Here is a 21266-nt window from a genome sequence, read left to right on the forward strand (position 1 = left end):
CCAGCATGTCATCTGTAAAATGGGGCTGATCACTGCGACTCTCTTGAAGGGTTGCTGTAAGCGCTAAACAGACAACATTTTTGGAAACAGTGTACCTCTCACTAAATAGGCACATCCTCATCAATCGTAATTTGAGTCCGCAAGGGGGCGTGGAGACACCTTGTCCCGCTGCCCTGCTGCTGTGTCAATTCCCCAAGCGCGCACATTTTGGGCAACAGAGCCCATCTGCCTGGCCGCTGCAAGAATCAGGACTTGACAGGTCTCATCCAGGACCGGCCGTGACCGTCCCCCGCCCCGCAGAACTAACTCCGCTTTACCATTCCCATCCCATCCCGGTCTTCCTTCTTGGATTCCTGTTTGAGAAGTGTGCTTACGGTCTTACCGGTTCCGCAACTGCCCTTCTTGTGGTCATAAATCAGTTTGCCAGGAAAAAAACCTGGCTCTACAGCGTTTGAGCCACAGCTTGCCTGCCGGCCTCTCGCCCCGCGAAAACAGCGCGCACACCCGATTCTTTCTATAGTTCTTGGTCTGAATCTCCAGGCTCATGATTTCTAAATGCTGTGTTTCAAAATTGAAGGAGAGAAAATCTCGCAGAGATCGCTAAGGTTTGCTAATCAACCGCAGCACTTAGATTGAGGAAGTGAATATTGGAAGCCAGAATTGAGTGTTACGTTACAAAAATTGCCCGTTTCCATTTCTTGATGATTTTTAATGTACAGCCAAATTTAAAATGTGAATAAAAGCTTAGCTTCCTTTATGAAGAATATTTCTAATTAAAATACAGTAAAGATTTTATAATTCAATCTGAAACAGTTTCTTCAATTTATTTGCTTCTCATTGCTACATTGTCTTTTTCAAAGTTCTCAATTAGATACATTTCATTTCCTTTAAAATAAAAAATTACATGGTGCCTTTGTTCAGTAAACACTTAACTTCCACCTTCAAAATGCATCTTAGTGCCCTGGCTGGTGGCTCAGTGGATAGAGCGTCCTCTCCAAGCACCAGGTCGCTGGCTCAATCCCAAGGGCTCAGGCTCCGTCGGAGGTCACCCTTGGAGCCCAGGTCAGGGCACATATGAGAAGCAATCAATGGATGCACAACTAAGTGAAACAAGTAGTTGATGCCTCTCTCTCTCTCTTTTCACTCTTTCTCTCTCTCTCAGCATATTAAGAAGACAGAGGGCTCTCTCTCACTCAAGAGTAGACAGACCAGGGGTTTGAATTTCTGCTCTGCCACTTTGTAGCCAAGAGTTAGCATTTTGTTTTGACAAGGACTTTTAGCCATAGTGAGTCCTGGTTTGCCACTTACTAGTTTGGGACCTTGGACAAGTCGTTTAACTAAAATTGAGAGGTAATAGTGGAACCTACCTCCTAGTGTTGTTACAGGGATTAGAGGAGTTGGTGCCGGGTCTGCATTAGCTATTATATCTCTGTGACCTTGGGTAAGTTAAATTACTTCTCTATAACTCTTTCCTCCTCTACAATGGTAAAGAAGATAAATATTTCTTAAACTTGTTGTCAGAATTTGCCCCTGGGCATTATGTATTAATGAGCATTCAACAAATGGTTGATGGAATTAATTTGTATAGTTAGTCTCTGTGTATCACCGCATGTGACTTTCAGACTAGCAAGATCTGGCAGAAAGGACTGGGTGGTGGATAAGAGCACAAGGTTCATTTCCCAGCTTCCCTTGCTGTGTAGCGGGGCCATGTGACTAAATCCTGGTAGGGGAATATGGTTTTCAGGCCTGGCCAATAGAAACCTCCCATGCCATGGTCTGCCACCTTCCACCTGCTGCCTGGATGAAGAGGGCTTTGAGGACCAGAAAGAGGCAGAGTCATAAGATGGAAAGAAGCTGTGTACTTGAATGACAGCATGAAATGATGTCCTCCAGTGGTCACTGACAGACTGTGAGATGAATGAGAAATAAAATATTATTGTGGAAGGCCAAAAGAAGAAGAAGGAAGGAGAAGAAGAATACAAGGTAGAGAATCAGGCTGCCCAGGTTCTTATTCTGCCTCCACCATTTGTTCGGTGACTTTGGGACAATTTATTTAACTTCTCCATGCTGCAGTTTCCACTTTTCTTGAAGAAATTTTGTGAGGATTAAATGAGATGCTATATATATATAAAAGGCTTAGTAAATATCAGCTATTTATTTTTACTTTGGACAATTATAGTCATTGCTTTTTAAAATCTCATTGTAGCCCTGTGCCTGGCACATAATAATTACTCAATAAGTATTTGAATGACTCGTGGGTATAATTAAATATACTACTGTAAGTGCAGATAGCATAATATGCAGAATTTAAGGATTTAAGTGGTCTTATGCCACTGAGTCCTTCAGGGACCACTCATAAAGGAGTGCTGTCACTGTCACAACTTGTTTTTTACATCCCTAGCTGCTTTCTCACAGTCTGATTGTGGGAATTGTTGGTGTGCAGGCTTCCTGCCTCTAATTCCTCTCTGCCTTCGCTTGCTTATCCATTTTTTTCTGGGTCACCAAAGATGAAGTAAATGTAGGTGATGAGAAAAGAGGAAACTAGAGATTGGGATTTAAAATAAAATTTAAAAAATTGACTTCCAGGCCCAGCTCTGTGAATTTTATTTATTTAATATTTGTGTATGTATTTATTTTTAACTACCTTTTGGGAGGCCAAGTTAGTGAACCACTCTGGATCTCAGTGACCTTACCCTTCAAGTGGAAACAGTAATACCCTCCCATGTAAGGTTTTTGGTATTGGAGCCAGTGGAATACAACATGAACAAGAGTGTTGTGAAATAAATCAATAAAGCAAGATTAGTTAGTATGATTATTATAAGCTCCAGATGTGAAACTGAGGACTATCCACAATCCTGATCCTTTGGATAGGGCAGTTGGTTGCACAAGGACATGACATTGAGTAACAGACTTAAAAACATCGCCTGCTTCTTTTTCCAGCCTGACCACAGGATCCTTTTCTTAGTCTCTTCATGCCTCCCCTTGTCCTAAAATATTGTACTCTCTTGCTCAATGGATTTCCATGGTTTTACATCTAAAAAATGCATTTGGATATCACCTCACACTCCCAGAATGGCTATGAAAAAAAGAAAAAGACATAATGACAAGTGTTGGCAAGGATGTGGGGAAATTGGAACCCTTACACTCTGCTGGTGGAAAGGTGAAATGATGCAGCCACTTTGGGAAAGCAGCATGGCGGTTCCTTAAGGATTAAACATGGCATTACCAAATGACCCAGCAATCTTACTCCTATGGAAACGTATTCTAGAGAAATGAAGACGTATGTCTGCCTAAAAATTCGGAAACACAAGTTCACAGCAGCATTATTCATAACAGCCAGAAACAACTCAAATGTCCATCAACTGATGAATGGGATAAACAATGGATGGGATAGCCATGTAATGGAATATTATTCATCAATAAAAAGGAATAAAGTACTGATATTTGCTACAACATGGAGAACCTTTGAAAAACATTACGCTAAGTGAAAGAAGTCAGATATAGAAGGACACATCCCGTATTACCATTTATATGGAGTATTCAGAATAGGCAAATGCATAGTGATAAAAAGGTTGCTGGCAGTAGCAGGAGAGGGAATGGAGACTGATTGCTAGTGGGTAATGGAAATTATTTTGGGAATGATGAAAATGTTCTAAACTTGATTGTGGTGATGATTTCCATAATTCTGTGGATAGACTTAAAACCGTTGAATTATCACATTAAATGGATGAAATGTGTACTATGTGAATTATATCTTAATAAAACCATTACAAAAATGCGTGTGGATGACACATTAGAGTGATGTCTTTAGTCAATGCCGCTGGTCCTGAGGTCGCTGTCACGTTACTTGTCTTGTCTGGTTTTGCTGCCTTTCTGGGCCTGAAGCTGAAACACAGCTGAGACATAGATGCTGTCCCTAGGGGTTAATGCCTAAGGGCTACTCTCTGAGCCTCTTGTTCCCAAGGGGATCTAACCTACATGACTAGCAACGTGCCAGGGGAGCAGAGCTCAGGGGATGGTCTGAACCACATGACCAGCAATATGAAATCAGGAGGTCAAAACCACAAGACCAGCAATATGCTAGTGGAGGAAAGGTTATGCTGGGGGCAAGATCCTTGTCTTCCCTGTTTTGCCCGTTGCTAGGCACCTGGGGCTTTCTGCCCTGGTGACCTTCTGTGCCTGGCCATAGTCCCTACTCTGTTCATGTCTGTCTAACTGCCTACCACAGTAATGGTAAGCATGATACTAATAGTAACACTTATATGACATGTATTACCTCCCAAAAGACTCTTCTAAGTGTGTGTGTGTCTGTCTATCTATCTACCTACCTACATGTCTTTAATTTTTGTAGCAACTCTATGTAGAAGATATGCTTATTACTCTCATTTTACAGAGGAGAAAATTGAGGAACAGAACATTTGAACTAACTAGCCACAGCCAGAAAAGACTAGAGCTCAGAGTCCCTGCTTATAAGTGGGATGTTAGACTCCAGCTTACTGGTGTCCTCACTAGTAATTTAGAAGGTTAAAAATGTAACGACAAGACAAATGCAACACAGAATCATGTTTAGAAGACCATCACATTCTAGTGTGACAGCTTTGTAAACAAACAAGTAGACATGATTTTTCCATTCTGTTAGGGGGAAATCTAATTTATTTCTACAAGTGTTTATTTTTCGACAAGATAGAATGGTCACTTTTCTCAACTGACTATTAAGCCAAATGTTCCCTGCCACATGGTTTTGAAAACTTAATTTGAACCCCACTTGCTCTGAATTTGTAATCATTTTAATGGGAAGATAAATTGCAGTACATTATTTTGACAGCTGTGAGGCTGGAAGCAGGGTGGGGAGGAGTATTAAGAATGTAATGAAGAATGCTTAATTAAGAGAAGACGTTCCAAGCATTTCAGTTATGCTGATCTACCTAGAAGAAATATGCTAACCACCAGGATCTTATCCACTCACTAGAGCCAGTCCCTTAAAAGCAATTTACTAGGCAATGGGTTTTAACTAAGTTGTAGGAAATTGCAAGTCCTTCACACTATTCGGTTTCTGTTGGACTGCCTTTCCAGATTCTTAGAGCCCTGCTGTAGCCTTTTTCATAAAAACGCCTTTAACAAATGTTGCACGGCTCTCTCAGTTTGCTTTGCAAATATTAATGCTGTATACGAATAAAAGGTAGAAACCAGCTCAGTGAACCAAAGACCAAAGTACAATAAAATGAATCCGAGATGCAGAATTAAAAGCATACAGAGTAGGAAAAAGAGAAATAGTTCGTTTTACTGCACGTTGAACTTTAGGGAACTTTTAGGTTGGCCTAGAGAACATTTTAGTGGATAGTCCCTACTGGTGACCTTGACTATGGAAGCTTAGCTCTACTGGACACTGTAATTGTCTAGGATTCGCAGGAAATAGCTGCAAAGCTGATGCCCAGAAGCTGCTGCTGAAATCTAAAGATCCAAATGAAAGGAATACACTTTTATGTTTCTAAACAGTAGAGAATATACAGTGTGTCCGTAAAGTCATGGTGCACTTTTGACCGGTCACAGGAAAGCAACGATAGAAATGTGAAATCTGCACCAAATAAAAGGAAAACCCTCCCAGTTTCTGTAGGATGATGTGGCAGCATGTGCGCATGCACAGATGATGACATAACACCGTGTATACAGCGGAGCAGCCCATGGCCATGCCAGTCGAGATGTGGACGGTACAGAGGAAAGTTCAGTGTGTTCTGTGGCTCGCTAAATTCGAATCCGTGACCAAAGTGCAATGTGAATATCGGCGCGTTTATAATGAAGCGCCACCACATAGGAATAACATTACTCGGTGGGATAAGCCATTGAAGGAAACCGGCAGTGTGGTGGAGAAACCCCGTTCTGGTAGGCCATCAGTCAGTGACGAGTCTGTAGAGGCTATACGGGATAGCTACCTAAGGAGCCCTAAAAAATCTGTGTGTGAGCCCACATCAAACTGCACTGAATAGGTATAAAACTGGGAGAGCTTTTCTTTTATTTGGTGCAGATTTCACATTTCTATCATCTTTTATTGCTTTCCTGTGATCGGTCAAAAGTGCACCATGACTTTACGGACACACTGTATATCCTGGAGTCAGGAAAATGCAGCCTGTTCAGATTAAGTGGGGTGGGGGTGGCTTTAGCAAATGGGCAGTCACTGTGTTTGGCGTCAGCGCAGAGAAGAAGCCTAGTATAGAGTGTTGAATTGCCTTGCAATCCGAGGCTTTCCCAACAGACACACCCAGCTCATGTGGATGTCTTTTCTGCCTCACAAGTTGGAACTGAGGGCAGCGGGCACAATTCTGGCACAGAACAGGTCCTCAGTAGACTTTTGTTACCCAGAGAGAGAGCATGGGAAAGTACTTTGTCACTTGCAAAGAAACATCACGCAAATGAGAAGACACTTAGGAAGTGCTTTTACTACGGAATTATTTGATAACATTGTGCACTTTTTCTTATGTGAGCCTTTTTGAAATGACTGGTGTGTTTATCGTGTGTGAATAATATAGTATTTGTGACTACTTCCCGAAGAGGCCATTGCTGGTGTTTAAGTGATGGCTTTCTTTGGCTTTGGAATTCATCCTTCAAAATGAGAGAACGGGAGGGGAAGGAAGATGGTTCTCCTTTCCTGTTTATTGTAGTATTCACTCGGCTCTCAGAAAGTCACTTCCCTGTATTGGATGATGGCTCTTGCAGGGCTGCTTTCTGTAAGCTTGGTGGTTAGGAAAAGACGAAGAGAAAAATGACCAACGTTCTTTCTCCATAGTAAATCGTCCACTTTTCTTCAGGCCGCTTGCTATCTACCAGGGAGGGTGGGGTTCCACATCTGAGACCCTTGTTCTGCTATTTGTCTGCCTTAGCCAAATTTGGAAGCTTGTGTCAGCGAGTGTTCTCATGGATGATCAGACACTTGCGGAACAACACTGGAGACGGGGTGGGGACAGAGGGCTTAGTGGGTCAGACAGCATGCCTGCAAACAGCTGTTCCCCGTGCCAGTGCCAGCAGGGGCAACAGGAGCTATTTTCATCAGGGCTGTCTGGGATGGTGCTGTCCCGGACGAATTCAGAGGGAATACCGACTCGCTGAAGTCTGCGCAAAGAGTCGTTATTTTTCTTTTTTCTGCAGATTTGAAAATATTTGAGGGGTTCAATAGGGGAGGTGAGATGAAGAGAGAGAAAACGCCCTGGGAGTCAGGGGCAAGATATCCTTTCCCGTGGGCACTGTTCAGATCACAACTTCTGCTAGCTAAGGTGTGACAAGAGAGGACACATGCCAGGGCCTCCAGCTCGGGGAAGCCCCGGGCAGCTGCAGAGGAGGAAGAACTTAGCAGCTACTGGCATCAGAGAAAGGCTCAAGGCTTTCCTCTCCTAAGCCTCCACTGCTACCTGTGGCTCTGGTGGTGTTGTTAGTGCTTGTTTATTTGTCCGCACCCTGCTGACACTGTCCTTCCGCAATACTAGCACTTACAGATTGTGATTCTGATATTTGCCCAGAGATTCCAAGCTGTGGCCCTGCACCCACTGAGGTCCAGGCCTTATTTAGATCACCTAGCTCTGTGGGGCTGTCCTTTGGATGGCAAAAGCAGTGCAGCTACAGAGAACTGAACCTGGTGCTTTGTGGCAGCTCACTCAGGATTCAGCAGGACCCATTTCAGCCCACAATGCTCAGCAGCTACTCTGATCCTGACTTAAGACGTAAGAAATAAGTAGACATCCTGATGAACCTTCTCTCGTTAAGAGAAATTCTCGGTCCTGGCCGGTTGGCTCAGCGGTAGAGCGTCGGCCTGGTGTGCGGGAGACCCGGGTTCGATTCCTGGCCAGGGCACATAGGAGAAGCACCCATTTGCTTCTCCACCCCCCCCCCCTTCCTCTCTGTCTCTCTCTTCCCCTCCCGCAGCCAAGGCTCCATTGGAGCAAAGATGGCCCGGGCGCTGGGGATGGCTCCTTGGCCTCTGCCCCAGGCGCTAGAGTGGCTCTGGTCGCGGCAGAGCAACACCCCAGAGGGGCAGAGCTTCGCCCCCTGGTGGGCAGAGCGTCGCCCCTGGTGGGCATGCCGGGTGGATCCCGGTCGGGGCGCATGCGGGAGTCTGTCTGACTGTCTCTCCCCGTTTCCAGCTTCAGAAAAATACAAAAAAAAAAAAGAGAAATTCTCATTTCATACTGTCCTATTTTCATTAGGCTTAGCTTAGCCTCTGCATTTTTATTATCTGTGAACTTGCCCATCTTCTAACAAGTTGTGAAATTCTGGAAGAATACAGTACGAGTAGTAAAAGCAAGGAGGATTTGGAAGAGAGTGATGTAGTGATATATAAGTATGTGCTGGTCTAAGAACCACCAACATATGAAAGTGCATATTCACAAAGCAAATATATTAAGAAAGCATCATTTTTTTTCCACGTTAAAGAAGAGTTAGCACATATTTCTATTGAGGATCCTGGGTTAGTTTGCTATTTACAATACAATTCTCTTTATACCATTGACACACCATTTTCAGGCACATATACTGAGTCCAGAGTAGCGTGAGTTTCTTGGATTGTGGAGGTACTATTATGCTTCCCAATTCCTTTCATCTCCCCCAGGAGAAGAGGAGAATGGGGTAAACCTGGGGCCTGCTTTTATTGACTGTTTCTTTTTTAAAATTCTACTTACCTTTACTCTTTAACTATTCCCTGAAAAAAAAAAAAAAGCAAGGGTTTATTCCCCGTGGTGACATATGACTGTGCTACACTGAGGTATAAAGTTATCCTTTGTATCGTCTTTAGTTAAACTATCATAAGGTTGGTAAAACTTTCCAAAGTTTTGCCTACTTAATGTGCAATTTTCTTCTTCTTCTTCTTCTTCTTTTTTTTTTTTTTTAAAGAAAATTAGAGTTAATTTGAGCCAAGCTGATGACATAAGCCAGAGAGCAAAATCTCAAATGCTCCCTGAGTTTTCTTCTTGAAAACTGACAACAAAAAGCAGTACAGAGCTGAGGTTTTTAAGGCAATGATCTGAGGCAGTGTTTTCCAACCGCTGGTCCCTGGACCATTGCTGGTCTGCCAGAAAATTCATGCCAGCCCGTGAAAGAGTGAACCACCCTGACGTCGTATGAATATTATAGACCCAGTGATCTTAGTTGAATTCGCTTATGCTCAAGGTGATTTCAGATAATTCTCCTATTTTCACTGGTCGTCGAGTGTAAAAAGGTTGAAAACCACTGGCCTGTTCTATGTCAAGCATTACAGTACTTGCTATGAGAGACACAAAGTGAAATAAGAAGAGCTCCTACTTTTGAGGAGCTTCGACTCCACTCTGTCTAGTGTGTGTACAAAGTAGAATTTATCCTAAAAACACATTATATTAACAACAGGCATTCTGTTCATCAATAAGAAAAAAGAAACAAAAGACTAAAACCTGGAGAGGAATGGTCATGTGTTTTCTTAGTTGTCGTGTTATTATGCTAAGTGAAACACCGTAAGCCAGGCGGAGAAAGACAAATGCCATAGAATCTCACTTATGTATAGAATCTAATAAACACGAGACACTGAGGAACAAAATAGAACCAGAGGCAGGGTCACAGGGAACAGGTGGACCGCTGTCAGAGGGAAGGAGGAATGAGGGACCAGGATCAAAGAAGGGGTAGGGATTAGCCAAATTATATAGATGTAACACATAGATACAGATAACAAGTAGCAAGGAAAGGGGGGATGGAGGTAGAGGGAGGGAGGCAGAGGGGGAGAAATGGGAATGGAAAGAGACTTTGCAGGGGGCATGGGGGGCACAATGCAGGGGGTAGAGGATGTTATATTTGAGTGGGACACTTGAAACCATGTCAATACAATAAATTAAAAATAAAAATAATTTTTTAAAAATTGCCTGACCAGGTGGTGGCACAGTGAATAGAGCATCAGATTAGGTCATGGAGGACCCAGGTTCGAGACCCCAAAGTTGCCAGCTTGAACACGGGCTCATCTGGTTTGAGCAAGGCTCATCAGCTTGAGCCCAAGGTCGCTGGCTTGAGCAAGGGGTCACTCCGTCTGCTGTAGCCCCCCCCGGTCAAGGCACATATGAGAAAGCAATCAATGAACAACTAAGGAGCCACGACAAGGAATTAATGCTTCTCATCTCTCTCCCTTCCGGTCTGTCTGTGCCTATCTGTCCCTCTCTCTGTCTCTCTTTGCCTCTGTCACACACACACATGCACACACACACAAATAATAATAATAATTTTTTAAAAATTAATAAATGCTTTAATCTCCTAATCAGTTTCAATTTAATGCAAGCTTCAACATTGCATGAAATACATTGCAAGATATATAACTTAAATATTAACCTTGTGCCAATTTAAGAGAATGTGTGGAGTTGTAATAAGATGCTGCCCCAAATGCATCAAAAGTTGCCTATGAGTAAAGATTTAGTAGCAGCAATGTTGTGGTTTTCTCTGTGTGTGATTCCCCTTATTAAACTCTTTCTTATGTAATGACCTTTTTTTTTTATTTATAAGAAATGTTTGTTTGTCTAAAAAATCCCTAAAAGCTGGAGAGAAATGGTCATGTGTTTTCCCAGTTGGCGTTTTAAAGTCACTCTAGCATTTATTTTTCAGTGTTTTGTGTTTGGAAAGAGAACACAAAAATCAAATTTTTCCCCCTTCAAAGAGAGAGAAATGACTCTTCCAGGTAGAATAACCAAATGATACTGTGTACATATAGACTTATATTTCTTCTGAAGCAATACTGTCCGCTCAGAATTATGACAGTCAACTTTTAGAATGACCATAAATCAAGCCCTCGCTTCCTTTTCCTTTTCGGAGCTCGGCGGAAGTGTTGCTAAGCTGAAGGGAAGGTTGGGTTTTATTGGAAGCCAAAAGGAGGCTCACGAGGGGCACGCAGGGCTTTGCCATCCTGTGTCTTCCCTGCGGGAGCCTCTTCCCTGGTTCTCTGAACAGCCCCTGCACCCCACCTTGATGCCAGACCCTGGGCCAGGTGCTGGGGCCAGGAGGGGACCTTTATTTCCAGACTGCCTTCTGAGTCACTTGTATCTCTCTCAGTTTCCAGGCCACACTTTTGACCCACTCTGTCTCAGGGGCTCTACGTTCACTTTCCAGGTTCAAGATTTCCGAAATGTTACGATAAATCATCAGCAAAATGATTTTAAAAAATATGAATCCTAAAATAGCATTTCTGAGCTTGCTAAAGGCGAGATCCCTTTGCTCACTTGTATTTGTCCTGAGACAAAATTAATTTCGTGAAGGGAATGATACTGGAGAGGAGGAGTGGGAGTCCCAAAGTTGCCTCGGCGGGGAGGGCAAATGACTTCTATTACACAGATCTCGCGTCCTGCATATCACTGCCTAACATGTTTATTTTAAACCTTACAAAAATACGCAAGATAGTTTAATAGATCTGTATGTTCATAATTCAATAGGTGCAAAAACTAAGAGACGTTGAAAAGAAATGATTGAAAATCGAAAGCTGGGGGAATACCAAAGATGCTGTCAGGTGCCGTAGCAAAGAAGGACCCTTCGAGAAGGGGTCCGTGTTCCTAGAGCAAGGGGAGACAGCTGCCTCAGAGAACCCTTCAGGGCAAGAGGGCTCAGTGGCAATAGAGGGACACAGGCCATCGACCTAGGATAAGAGCTGTGACTCCACGAGATGGTCAACAGCCTACAATGTGGGAAACGGGTCAGAAGTGGGCCCTCCAGTTTTGGGTTGCTGCTCTTCTCTGATAAGCTTGTGGTTCGGTACAAAGATCTTCTCATAACGTGTCGAGACATTGGGGACAAAAATGTTAAAGATGATAATCATTGCAGAGGAGAGTGATCGGGGTGTATATTTTTATATGTGGTTCATAAAGATGGATAGTTGTACAATTCGGTAATAAAATTGTAACAGTGAAGTATCAGGTCCTGTTCTGTGCATTTACATGTATATTACTTACTGAGTCCTGGTAAAGGAAGAAACGAAGGTATGAGCATTTTGACCAAGATGACATAGGCAGTGAGTGTGGGGGCGTGGCTTTGATTCCAGGTCGTCTGAGTTCTGGCTGGATGCTGCCCTCCGGGAGCAACTGTCAGATATGAAGAAGTAAGACCCCTCTTGCCTTCGAGTCACAGTCTCAGTGGGGTGGAGAAGAGGAAGAGCCATAGGCGTTGAGGTCATATATATAGGCAGTGTATCAAGGACAATATATAGGGTAGTTTAAACAATGAAGGGGATTCCTTGGTCTGTGTCACATCACCTTTCAGAGCTAGGGAGACTTCACATGAGGTACAATCAGGATTCCAGGTCTGCTTCTCTTAGCTTCTCTTGGTCTTTGCCTTCGAAGCCTTCTTTTATAGTCATGTTTCATAGCTACCAGCACCAGTCAGGACTGGAGAGAAAGGGCTGGCTGTCATCAACCCTCAACAAACATCTTGAACTTTGATGTTTAGGGACCATCTTAACTCACAGACGCACAAGATATGAAAGCAGCACAAGGCCCTTCAAACTGGCTGTCTTGGGTTTTCCTGTTTGCAATGTTGCAGGAAGGAGGCTGGCATTTCGTGACCACCTTAGGTCAATCGGGACCCCTTTGTGGACGGAAGTAGGATCATAGCTGCTAGACGGTAGAGAAGGGTCCACTGAGTATTGGGAGATAAGCAGTATGTCCTCCACAAAAGATAATTTAAGCTCCATCAGGAGAAACCACTGGAAATATTTTTGAACAGGGTACACGTGATGAAGGCAAACTTTTAGGAGACATAACTTCAAATTGGGAGGAGGCGCTTATACAGAGAAGAAAGTACCCCTAGAAAAGCCGCAAGAAAGATACACCTTGGGAAAGGTTAGGAGACATGGACATATGTCTTGAGGTCTCCTGCTTTTTTTTTTTTTTTTTTTTGTATTATTCTGAAGCTGGAAATGGGGAGGCAGTTAGACAGACTCCCTCATGTGCCCGACCGGGATCCACCCGGCATGCCCACCAGGGGGCGATGCTCTGCCCATCCGGGGCGTCGCTCTGTTGCGACCAGAGCCACTCTAGCGCCTGGGGCAGAGGCCAAGGAGCAAATCCCCAGCGCCCCGCCATCTTTTGCTCCAATGGAGCCTCAGCTGCGGGAGGGGAAGAGAGAGACACAGAGGAAGGAGAGGGGGAGGGGTGGAGAAGCAGATTGGCGCTTCTCCTGTGTGCTCTGGCCGGGAATTGAACCCAGGACTCCTGCACGCCAGGCCGAGGTTCTACCACTGAGCCAACTGGCCGGGGCGCCTCCTGCTTTTAATGTCCTTTTCCCTGTATACCTCCTGTAACGATCACTTGTTCAGCATCCACGTGAACCCTCCCTCTGCTCTCGCCCCTCACCACCCTCTGATTTGGAAGAGATAGCCTTGTAGTCAGGATTTGCTCAGTGATAGAAGTAAAATAGAACTCTCAACTAAAATGGCAAGTGGCCCAGGTTCAAATTGCAAAAAGGGCTTTTTGTATGACTTGGATTTTGATGTCTTTCCAAGGAACACCTCCACTCAGAGATAGTCCCAGCCAAAGTTATCTCTCTGTTGAGGCAAAGCTGCTTTAGGGATAATTAAGACGCAGACTTTCTGGGAAAGTGGCCAAATGTTCTTTACTTACATAAATGCAACTAAGGAAGGTCTTTCAGGTCACGTGTTTCACTGTATTTTATCAACTTTCTCCCTCCCTTCTGCCTAAGTTGGAAATGGGAGCTACTTTTGATTTTCCAGGAGGCAGGCTTTTCTCCGCTGTTAATAAGAATTAAGCTTATATCCCAGCGCATAGTGCACTGACTTTACAAAGGACTTTGGCATTGGTTCTGTACCCCGTCTTACCCGTGCAGATAGATACCTAGTAGGGATATAGCCAAAGAAGAGTGGTTTTATTCTTGGGTAATACTTCACGCGTTTAGCTTTTTATTCTTCAAATAGGTGATGTGTACCAATGCAACAGACCTTTGGGACTCAAGCACTGACAAGCAACTGTGATCTAAAAAGCATGGTCCTTCTTTATGCCTGTGCTGAGTACAAAAGAGAAGCTCCAGTTAAACCCATTGAGAAGCGTCCATGAAATCTAAGAAGCCGGGCTTGACGCCAACACTTTTGTCTACACGTTTGCTGTTTGCTGACTTTGCACTAATGAGGGCTTTCAGCCAAGAGGAGCCGCGCCTGATCACGCAGAACTTTCTTATAATTTACAGTCACGTCTCTCCAGCAAAGGTATAGGGTTCGGGGCCAGGATTTGTTGGCTCACTTGGTTTATCATGGGACAAAGACGTTTTGATTATATCTATGCTCAGTTAACCAGAGGGAATCTCTTCGGTGGCCTTCCTGTTAGCTGCACTTTGGGCAGTTGTTCTGCTGTTAGGTCATTTCATATCGGAAAGGGGAACACAGAGAAGGAAAGGAAGTTGGCTTGGCTACTTGTCAGCAGCTCTGGAGAATGTTTACCCAGGGAGGAGTCTGACAACTGTGAGAATTTGGGGATTATCTGGACGTTTTCAGTTCTTTCATGTTGTTCGTACTCTACCAATGCTCCTGAGCTGACCTTCTAGCCCCTCCCAGAGGAAACTTCTAGTGGCCCGGACTCAATCTATTCTTCACGAGCTTGGAAATGGATGGGTGGCGTGGGGCAGGCCACCACCAGCACACCGTCATATTCCGGGCATCTAACACACATTTGGGGGAATCACTGCCGTTCTCATTGGTTGCTTATGTGAAAAGTAATTTTATTATGAAATTCAGCCTGGAAGCCCTTAGAAGAACATCCACTTATAATCAAATATGACAGTTTGTTTTACTTTATAGTGAAAAATTCTGACCTTTTTAAAAAAAGGTTGTTCATTGATTTTATTGAGAGAAGAAGGGAGAGAAAAGGCAAGACGGAAACATGAATCTGTTCCTGTATGTGTCCTGAGTAAGGATCGAACCCACAACTTCTGCATATCAGGACAACACTCTAACCAGCTCTTTCTGGCCAGGCTACAAGAAAAAATCCTATCTTTGCTAGAGCATTGAAACAGTTATTTAATTACTTTGTCTGGGAAGTCCTAAGGAAGGGCCTCCCTGGAGATTTTAGTACAATATATATCAAAGGAAACGCTTACTGAGCCTGACCAGGTGGTGGCACAGTGGATAGATAGAGCATTGGACTGGGATGTGGAAGACCCAGGTTCAAGACCCCGAGGTCGCCAGCTTGAGTGCAGGCTCATCTGGTTTGAGCAAGGCTCGCCAGCTTGAACCCAAGGTCTCTGGCTTAAGCAAGGAGTCACTCAGTCTGCTGTAACTCCACCCACCAGTCAAGGCACATATGAGAAAGCAATCAATAAACAACTAAGGTGCCACAACAATTGATGCTTCTTATCTCTTCCTGTCTGTCCCTATCTGTCTCTCTCTGTCTTTGTGTCACACACACACACACACACTGCTTACTGAAAACTCTATGGTAGTCTATTTGTCCAAAGATTAAATTTGAGAAACTCAGTCTCTTAAAAGTGCATTTGACTTTTTCAATATTTTTCAGTATTGCGCCAGGAAACCTTGAGGACCACATCTTATCTATGTGACCTGGAATGCCTCCCGTGGCAGAAGGGTTGTTAAAGTGAGGCATGTGATTCTCATGGGGCCCATGTTTCCTTCCCCAAGAGCCCCTGTGTCTGTCTGAGAATTCTCCTGGAGGAGGGGCCAGGCGACCACAGGCCTGTCTCCCCGGCAGACTTTCAGGAACGGGAGGAATAAGGCAAAGCTGACACCTTCTAAAAGGGAAGTCTGGCTCTGGTTGCCAAACTGACTCTAGTGACTTAAAAGAATGGGTGCTCCTCCCGCTTTGAGCCTTCCCCTACTCTGTGCAGACTTGCACCACAGTGCCACAACCCTTTCCCTTGTTGTCCCCCTTGCGTGGTAAGGGCCGTGGGTAAAGGTGAACACCATGCTTTGTGGTGTGGCTTACGGAGCACCTTTTCCGGGGACCCATAAATGCAAAGGGTCAACAAGAAGAACACGTGGGCTTTTCTCCTCATGTTGTTCTGCACAGGATGGGGCATGAACCTGAAGCCGCCAGATCCTGTCCCCCTTCTATAACTAGTGTGAGGATGGCCTCATGTCTGCTCATGTCTGGGTCACAAATACTGTGGACTCAGGCACTGAAATAACCGAGCTGGGAAATGCCAGGTGTGCAGCCTGTAGAGACCTTGAGGACTTGTTTGAAGTCACCGCCCCTCCTGCTGGGGAAGGGCTGGGCTCGTAGCCCCAGCCAGCTCACTGCCTGGCAAATAAGGCTGGGCTGCCAGGGTCACATCCACAGAGCCTGCGCGTCCCTCCACGGGGGGCAGATCTCTGTGCTTTCCAAGGTGAGCCGTGGGCCGCATTCATTCTCAGGTCCAGAGCTTCCCTGTGTACCATCCAGGGACAGGCATTCCATCTTCCATCGCTGCAAGGGCATGTTGACTTACTCTGAAGTTATGCAACGAGGACTTTAAGCTTTACCTTATGAGATAAATGAGGGTGTTTGGTTCAAAGGTTAAACCTCTGACTCTGCTTTTAATTGCTTAACCCTGAGCTTCCATCTATGTTCCTTCTGCCAAGATAGATGAAATCTTCCCAGGCAGTAGGCTGTCAGTTTTATTACTGTGCTGTCTATTGTGATATCCATTGGTTTGGTGAAATTCTGATCTTTTATTTTTTAGTCTTCTCAACATAACAGCAACAATAATATTCGTATTTGTTGATACTATTGTATATTACTAATAATACTATTATTGATACTATTATATATTACTGATAATAACTAGTATTATTACCAATATGCCAAATAGTGTGATAAGCATTTTACATGAATGATGTCATTTAATCCTCAAGTACATATCATTAATCCTATTTTAGAGATGAGGACACAAAGGTTTAGAGAGTTTTAAGAAACTTACCTGGGTTACAAGACCAGTCAAATGGGAGAGCCGGGCTTTGTGGCTCTACAATGTCCCATCAAAAGCCATGCTCTCAGAGTTTACAGGGTGGGGACACAGCTGGGCTGGGCCCTAAGCCATGGGAGCCTGGGGTGAGAGACAGAGAATACCCCTGCTGCTGTGGATGTGGAGTCTGGACCTTTGAAATTGGACTTGTCTCTGAATTTTTTGTCTATGTTAAGAGAAAGGTTTAAACTTTCTCACATAATAATATATCGACTACATACATCAAAATTATGACTAGCAATATTCATGTATTTAAGAATTCATTAAGAAATACTTAAAAGTTATAAAAATTTGTTAGTTGTGTGAATAATTAGCTATTTCTACTATTCCATGTGCCTAATTAGTAGGAAGCATACTGAATGTATATATAGGAAATGAGTCAGGTTAAATTTGTGAGTTTTAATTGAAGATAATAGTAAATACTTGCCTGACCTGTGGTGGCGCAGTGGATAAAGCGTTGACCTGGAAATGCTGAGGTCGCCGGTTCGAAACCCTGGGCTTGCCTGGTCAAGGCACATATGGGAGTTGATGCTTCCAGCTCCTCCCCCCTTCTCTCTCTCTGTCTCTCCTCTCTCTCTCCCTCTCCTCTCTAAAATGAATAAATAAATAAAAATTAAAAAAAAAATAAAAACAAGCTATACTTTAAAAAAAAAAAAAAAGTAAATACTTTTCACCTATGGACTGTGATTAACTAAAACTATTAGGATTTCTGGAATGTGAATCCAGCTGGCCATAACTTAGGTTCTAGAAGGTAACTTATTTGTTACTGCTTCTTGGTGACTTGAAACTCTTAAGAAAATTCATATTTCCAGAATTATGTTTTGCACATAAGGAGAAAATTATTCAGTCTAATCTCATGCAAGAAACATTAAAAGTATTCCAAATGTTATCACTACAGTGTAGATGAGGAGTTGTTCAAGGTATTGCTCAATTTTGGTTTAGAGCTAGAATAAATTTACTTGGTTAACTGTGGATTCTTACTGTAGACAGTAATGTGGAGCTTTTGAGTCATTGTTCTGAAAGGGCATAAGTTGAAATAGCAAAATAAGCACTGGATATTCCGTTCAAGACCCTCTTACTTCCTTTATAGGAATGGCTAAGGCAATACTTTTATGATTATAACCATTTTTCACACTAGACCTTGAGATTTGGTGGAAAATAGGTCTTATAGTTTGTGTTGATTATAGGATTTGAAGAATGCAGAAATCTAAGGATTGAGGAATCTTGGATTCAAGACGATAAATATAAAGACTTTCCAATATTTTAGGGAATATTGACATAATGCTAGAATTTTCAAGTATCCTGAGAGAAAAAAAATTGCTTTAGCAGAAGAAAAGATAAGGAGTATTTTAGGGGGAGGGGTGCAATTTTGTCATGGGTTCTTGAACAAATGCACTCTCTTAGTAGATCCAGGGGGCTCTAACTGGACACTCCATTGACTAAATCAATTCAAAGTCCTGTTTCCTTTTCTATAAGATGGGAAGAGTAAGTAGGGTGATTGAGTTTACTTGCATGGAAAGTTCTTAGAATAAGGCCTAGCATATAAGGAGCACTCATTGTTAGTTGTTGCTGCTACTAATAATAGTAAACAGGTCAACAGGGCTCAGAGTTACCCTTCCAGAAGCACCTTTTCTTCAATTATGAAATATGAGTGTCTATATGTATTTATCATGTAAAAATATGAATTTTAAAATGGCATGAAAATCAGTTATGGAGGTTGAGGATAGGCAAAAACTATGGCTGGTGGGCCCTGGCCGGTTGGCTCAGTGGTAGAGCGTCGGCCTGGCGTGCAGAAGTCCTGGGTTCAATTCCCGGCCAGGGCACACAGGAGAAGCGCCCATCTGCTTCTCCACCCCTCCCCCTCTCCTTCCTCTCTGTCTCTCTCTTCTCCTCCCGCAGCTGAGGCTCCATTGAAGCAAAGATGGCCCGGGCGCTGGGGATGGCTCCTTGGCCTCTGCCCCAGGCGCTAGAGTGGCTCTGGTCGCAACAGAGCGACACCCTGGAGGGGCAGAGCATCGCCCCCTGGTGGGCAGAGCATCGCCCCCTGGTGGGCAGAGCGTCGCCCCCTGGTGGGCGTGCCGGGTGGATCCCGGTCGGGCGCGTGCGGGAGTCTGTCTGACTGTCTCGCTCCGTTTCCAGCTTCAGAAAAATACAAAAAAAACAAAAACAAAAAACGATGGCTGGTGGACTGCATCTAATCCACTGCCTGTTTTTGTAAAATAAAGTTTTATTGGAACACAGCCATGCCCATTCATTTGCCTAAGGTGGCTTTTATGCAACAGCAGCAGGGTTAAGAAGTTGCACCCAAGACTGTATGGCCTACAAAGCCAAAGATATTTACTGTCTTGTTCTCTATAAAGTTTGCCTTGATGTAGATCAGAGAGAAAGAGGGAGAGAGAAGGGAGGGGGAGGCTTGTTTGTGCAGGGTTATATTAAGAGACACCTACTAGAGGTTGATGACATTCTTCTAAAGAAAAAATAGTATCTGGCAAATTTATAAATTCATGATGAGAAGCTTTGTTGTTTATTATTGTTTCCATTTTAAAAGATATGTTTTATAGTAAGAAACCAAGTTTGGAAACATTTTAATTTTGATCAAGGATAAAGATTTTACTTAAATAATTAGCCATCCAGAATAGTAAACTATTTGCCTTCTAATTACATTCCGCCGTCTCACAGATGCCTAATTCCTGTTGCGCTGATAGAGGTGATGTTAGGATGTAGACGCAGCTCTGGGCTAATGGATGTTCTCTGTGTGCTCCCTGACCACAGCCCATGTTCCTTCTGGTAGAACCCATATCAAGACCATGTGCTGCTATTTTAACCAAATGTGAAATGCTGACTTTATTTTCTCCCATTATTTTCTCTGTCAGCCACTATGGATTGCAAAATGGTGTTTTAGGTATAAAGTCATACTGTTCTTTAATTTCTCCTTGTCCTGTAATATAAAGTTTTCTTCATTTCTGTCACACATTGAGCAGCTGCTTGTGTGTGTTTCTGTTTTCAGGCATCTTCACATCAGTAGACAAGCACTTACACTAAAAATCTGTGATTACTGAGCTGGTGTGTACTTGAACCACTCTCATGGGAGTCATTTCTCATCTCTGTTACTTCTTGCTCTTGAGAGCTGACACAGGATGCTGAGGACCGAGGTTCAAACCTCCGAGGTCGCCATCTTGAGCGCAGGCTCATCCAGCTTGATTGTGGGATCATAGACATGACCCATGGTTGCTGGCTTGAGCCCAGAGGTCGCTGGCTTGAAGCCCAAGGTCACTGCCTGGAGCCTAAGGTCTCTGGCTTGAGCAAGGGTTCACTGACTTGGCTTGAGGCCCCGGTCAAGGCATGTATGAGAAACAATCAATGAACAACTAAAGTGATGTAGCTATGAGTTGATGCTTCTCATCTCTCTCCTCCCTCTTTCTCTCTCTCACTTTAAAAAAAATTATTGGTCTCAGGAACTGAATGAAGGCTAAAGAAGGAGCTACCTACTCTTTTCATATCTTTTTTTAAAAAAGGGAAAGGTTGTCTATGAGCTGGACTAAGGAGGTTGCATGCATTCATTCGGATACTAAACATAGGCTTAGAAGTTAATGCTCTAAATGTGTGTACGGACCTATATATGTTTAAGCTGTTAGTCAAGAATGTCAGTTCAGGAGTATTTGAGATCTTGCTTCTTGGCGTATGTTGTCAGTTTGGCTCAAATAAACTTTTACAAAAATTCTCAAAAACAATAAAGTAAAGTAAAAAAAAGAATCTCTGTTTAATAAAGTATCTGCTTTCAGAGACAAGTCTGTTACTGGCACTTAGAATGGTGCTTGCTTTGTAAAATCTTTTTTTTTTTTTTAATCACAAATCTGTTATGAAACAACCAGCATTTGTATTCCCTGAGTCACTGTGTAGCTCAGAGAGACTTGCTAGCCTGCTTCAAGATCTTGCAGGCATCACCACCTAGAAGTTCTGAAACGTCTCGGAATTTCTTGCCTATCTAATTTGAATTCCGTCCAACATCCCCCCGCCTCCTTGATGAGCCTCGATCATGGTCTCAGAGGTACACAGTTCCTGTGTGTTCTAAGCTTCCTTCTTTAGCCTTCCCTTGGTTTTGTAAGAACCTCTCGATCCCTTCAGTAAGACCCCATTTTTTGCTTAAATTAGACAGAATTCTTTTTATTGTTCTTTGTTGCCTTATTTTTTGTCTTTTTTTTATTTCATTTTTAATTTTTTTAATGTTTGAATTTAGAGAGAGGAAAGGGAGAGAGGGAAACAGAAAACATTAGTGTGTTTCTGTATGTGCCCCAGCCAAGGATCGAACCAGGCACCTCTGCATG

General features: G+C 43.4%; 2 protein-coding genes across 3 annotated transcripts in view; one reads left to right on the top strand and one right to left on the bottom strand.

The window, feature by feature from the left end:
• DSCC1 (DNA replication and sister chromatid cohesion 1) overlaps positions 1–498 on the bottom strand; it is a 29980-nt gene extending 29482 nt beyond the window's left edge. Inside the window, exon 1 of the mRNA XM_066379413.1 lies at positions 383–498. The gene's annotated coding sequence lies outside the window, so the exon portion shown is untranslated. The remainder of the gene's footprint in view (positions 1–382) is intronic.
• Positions 1–21266, top strand: part of DEPTOR (DEP domain containing MTOR interacting protein) — a 137843-nt gene that overhangs the window by 718 nt on the left and 115859 nt on the right. The window lies entirely within an intron of this gene.

The sequence above is a fragment of the Saccopteryx leptura genome, chromosome 3 (assembly GCF_036850995.1).
Source record: "Saccopteryx leptura isolate mSacLep1 chromosome 3, mSacLep1_pri_phased_curated, whole genome shotgun sequence".
Taxonomy (NCBI): domain Eukaryota; kingdom Metazoa; phylum Chordata; class Mammalia; order Chiroptera; family Emballonuridae; genus Saccopteryx; species Saccopteryx leptura.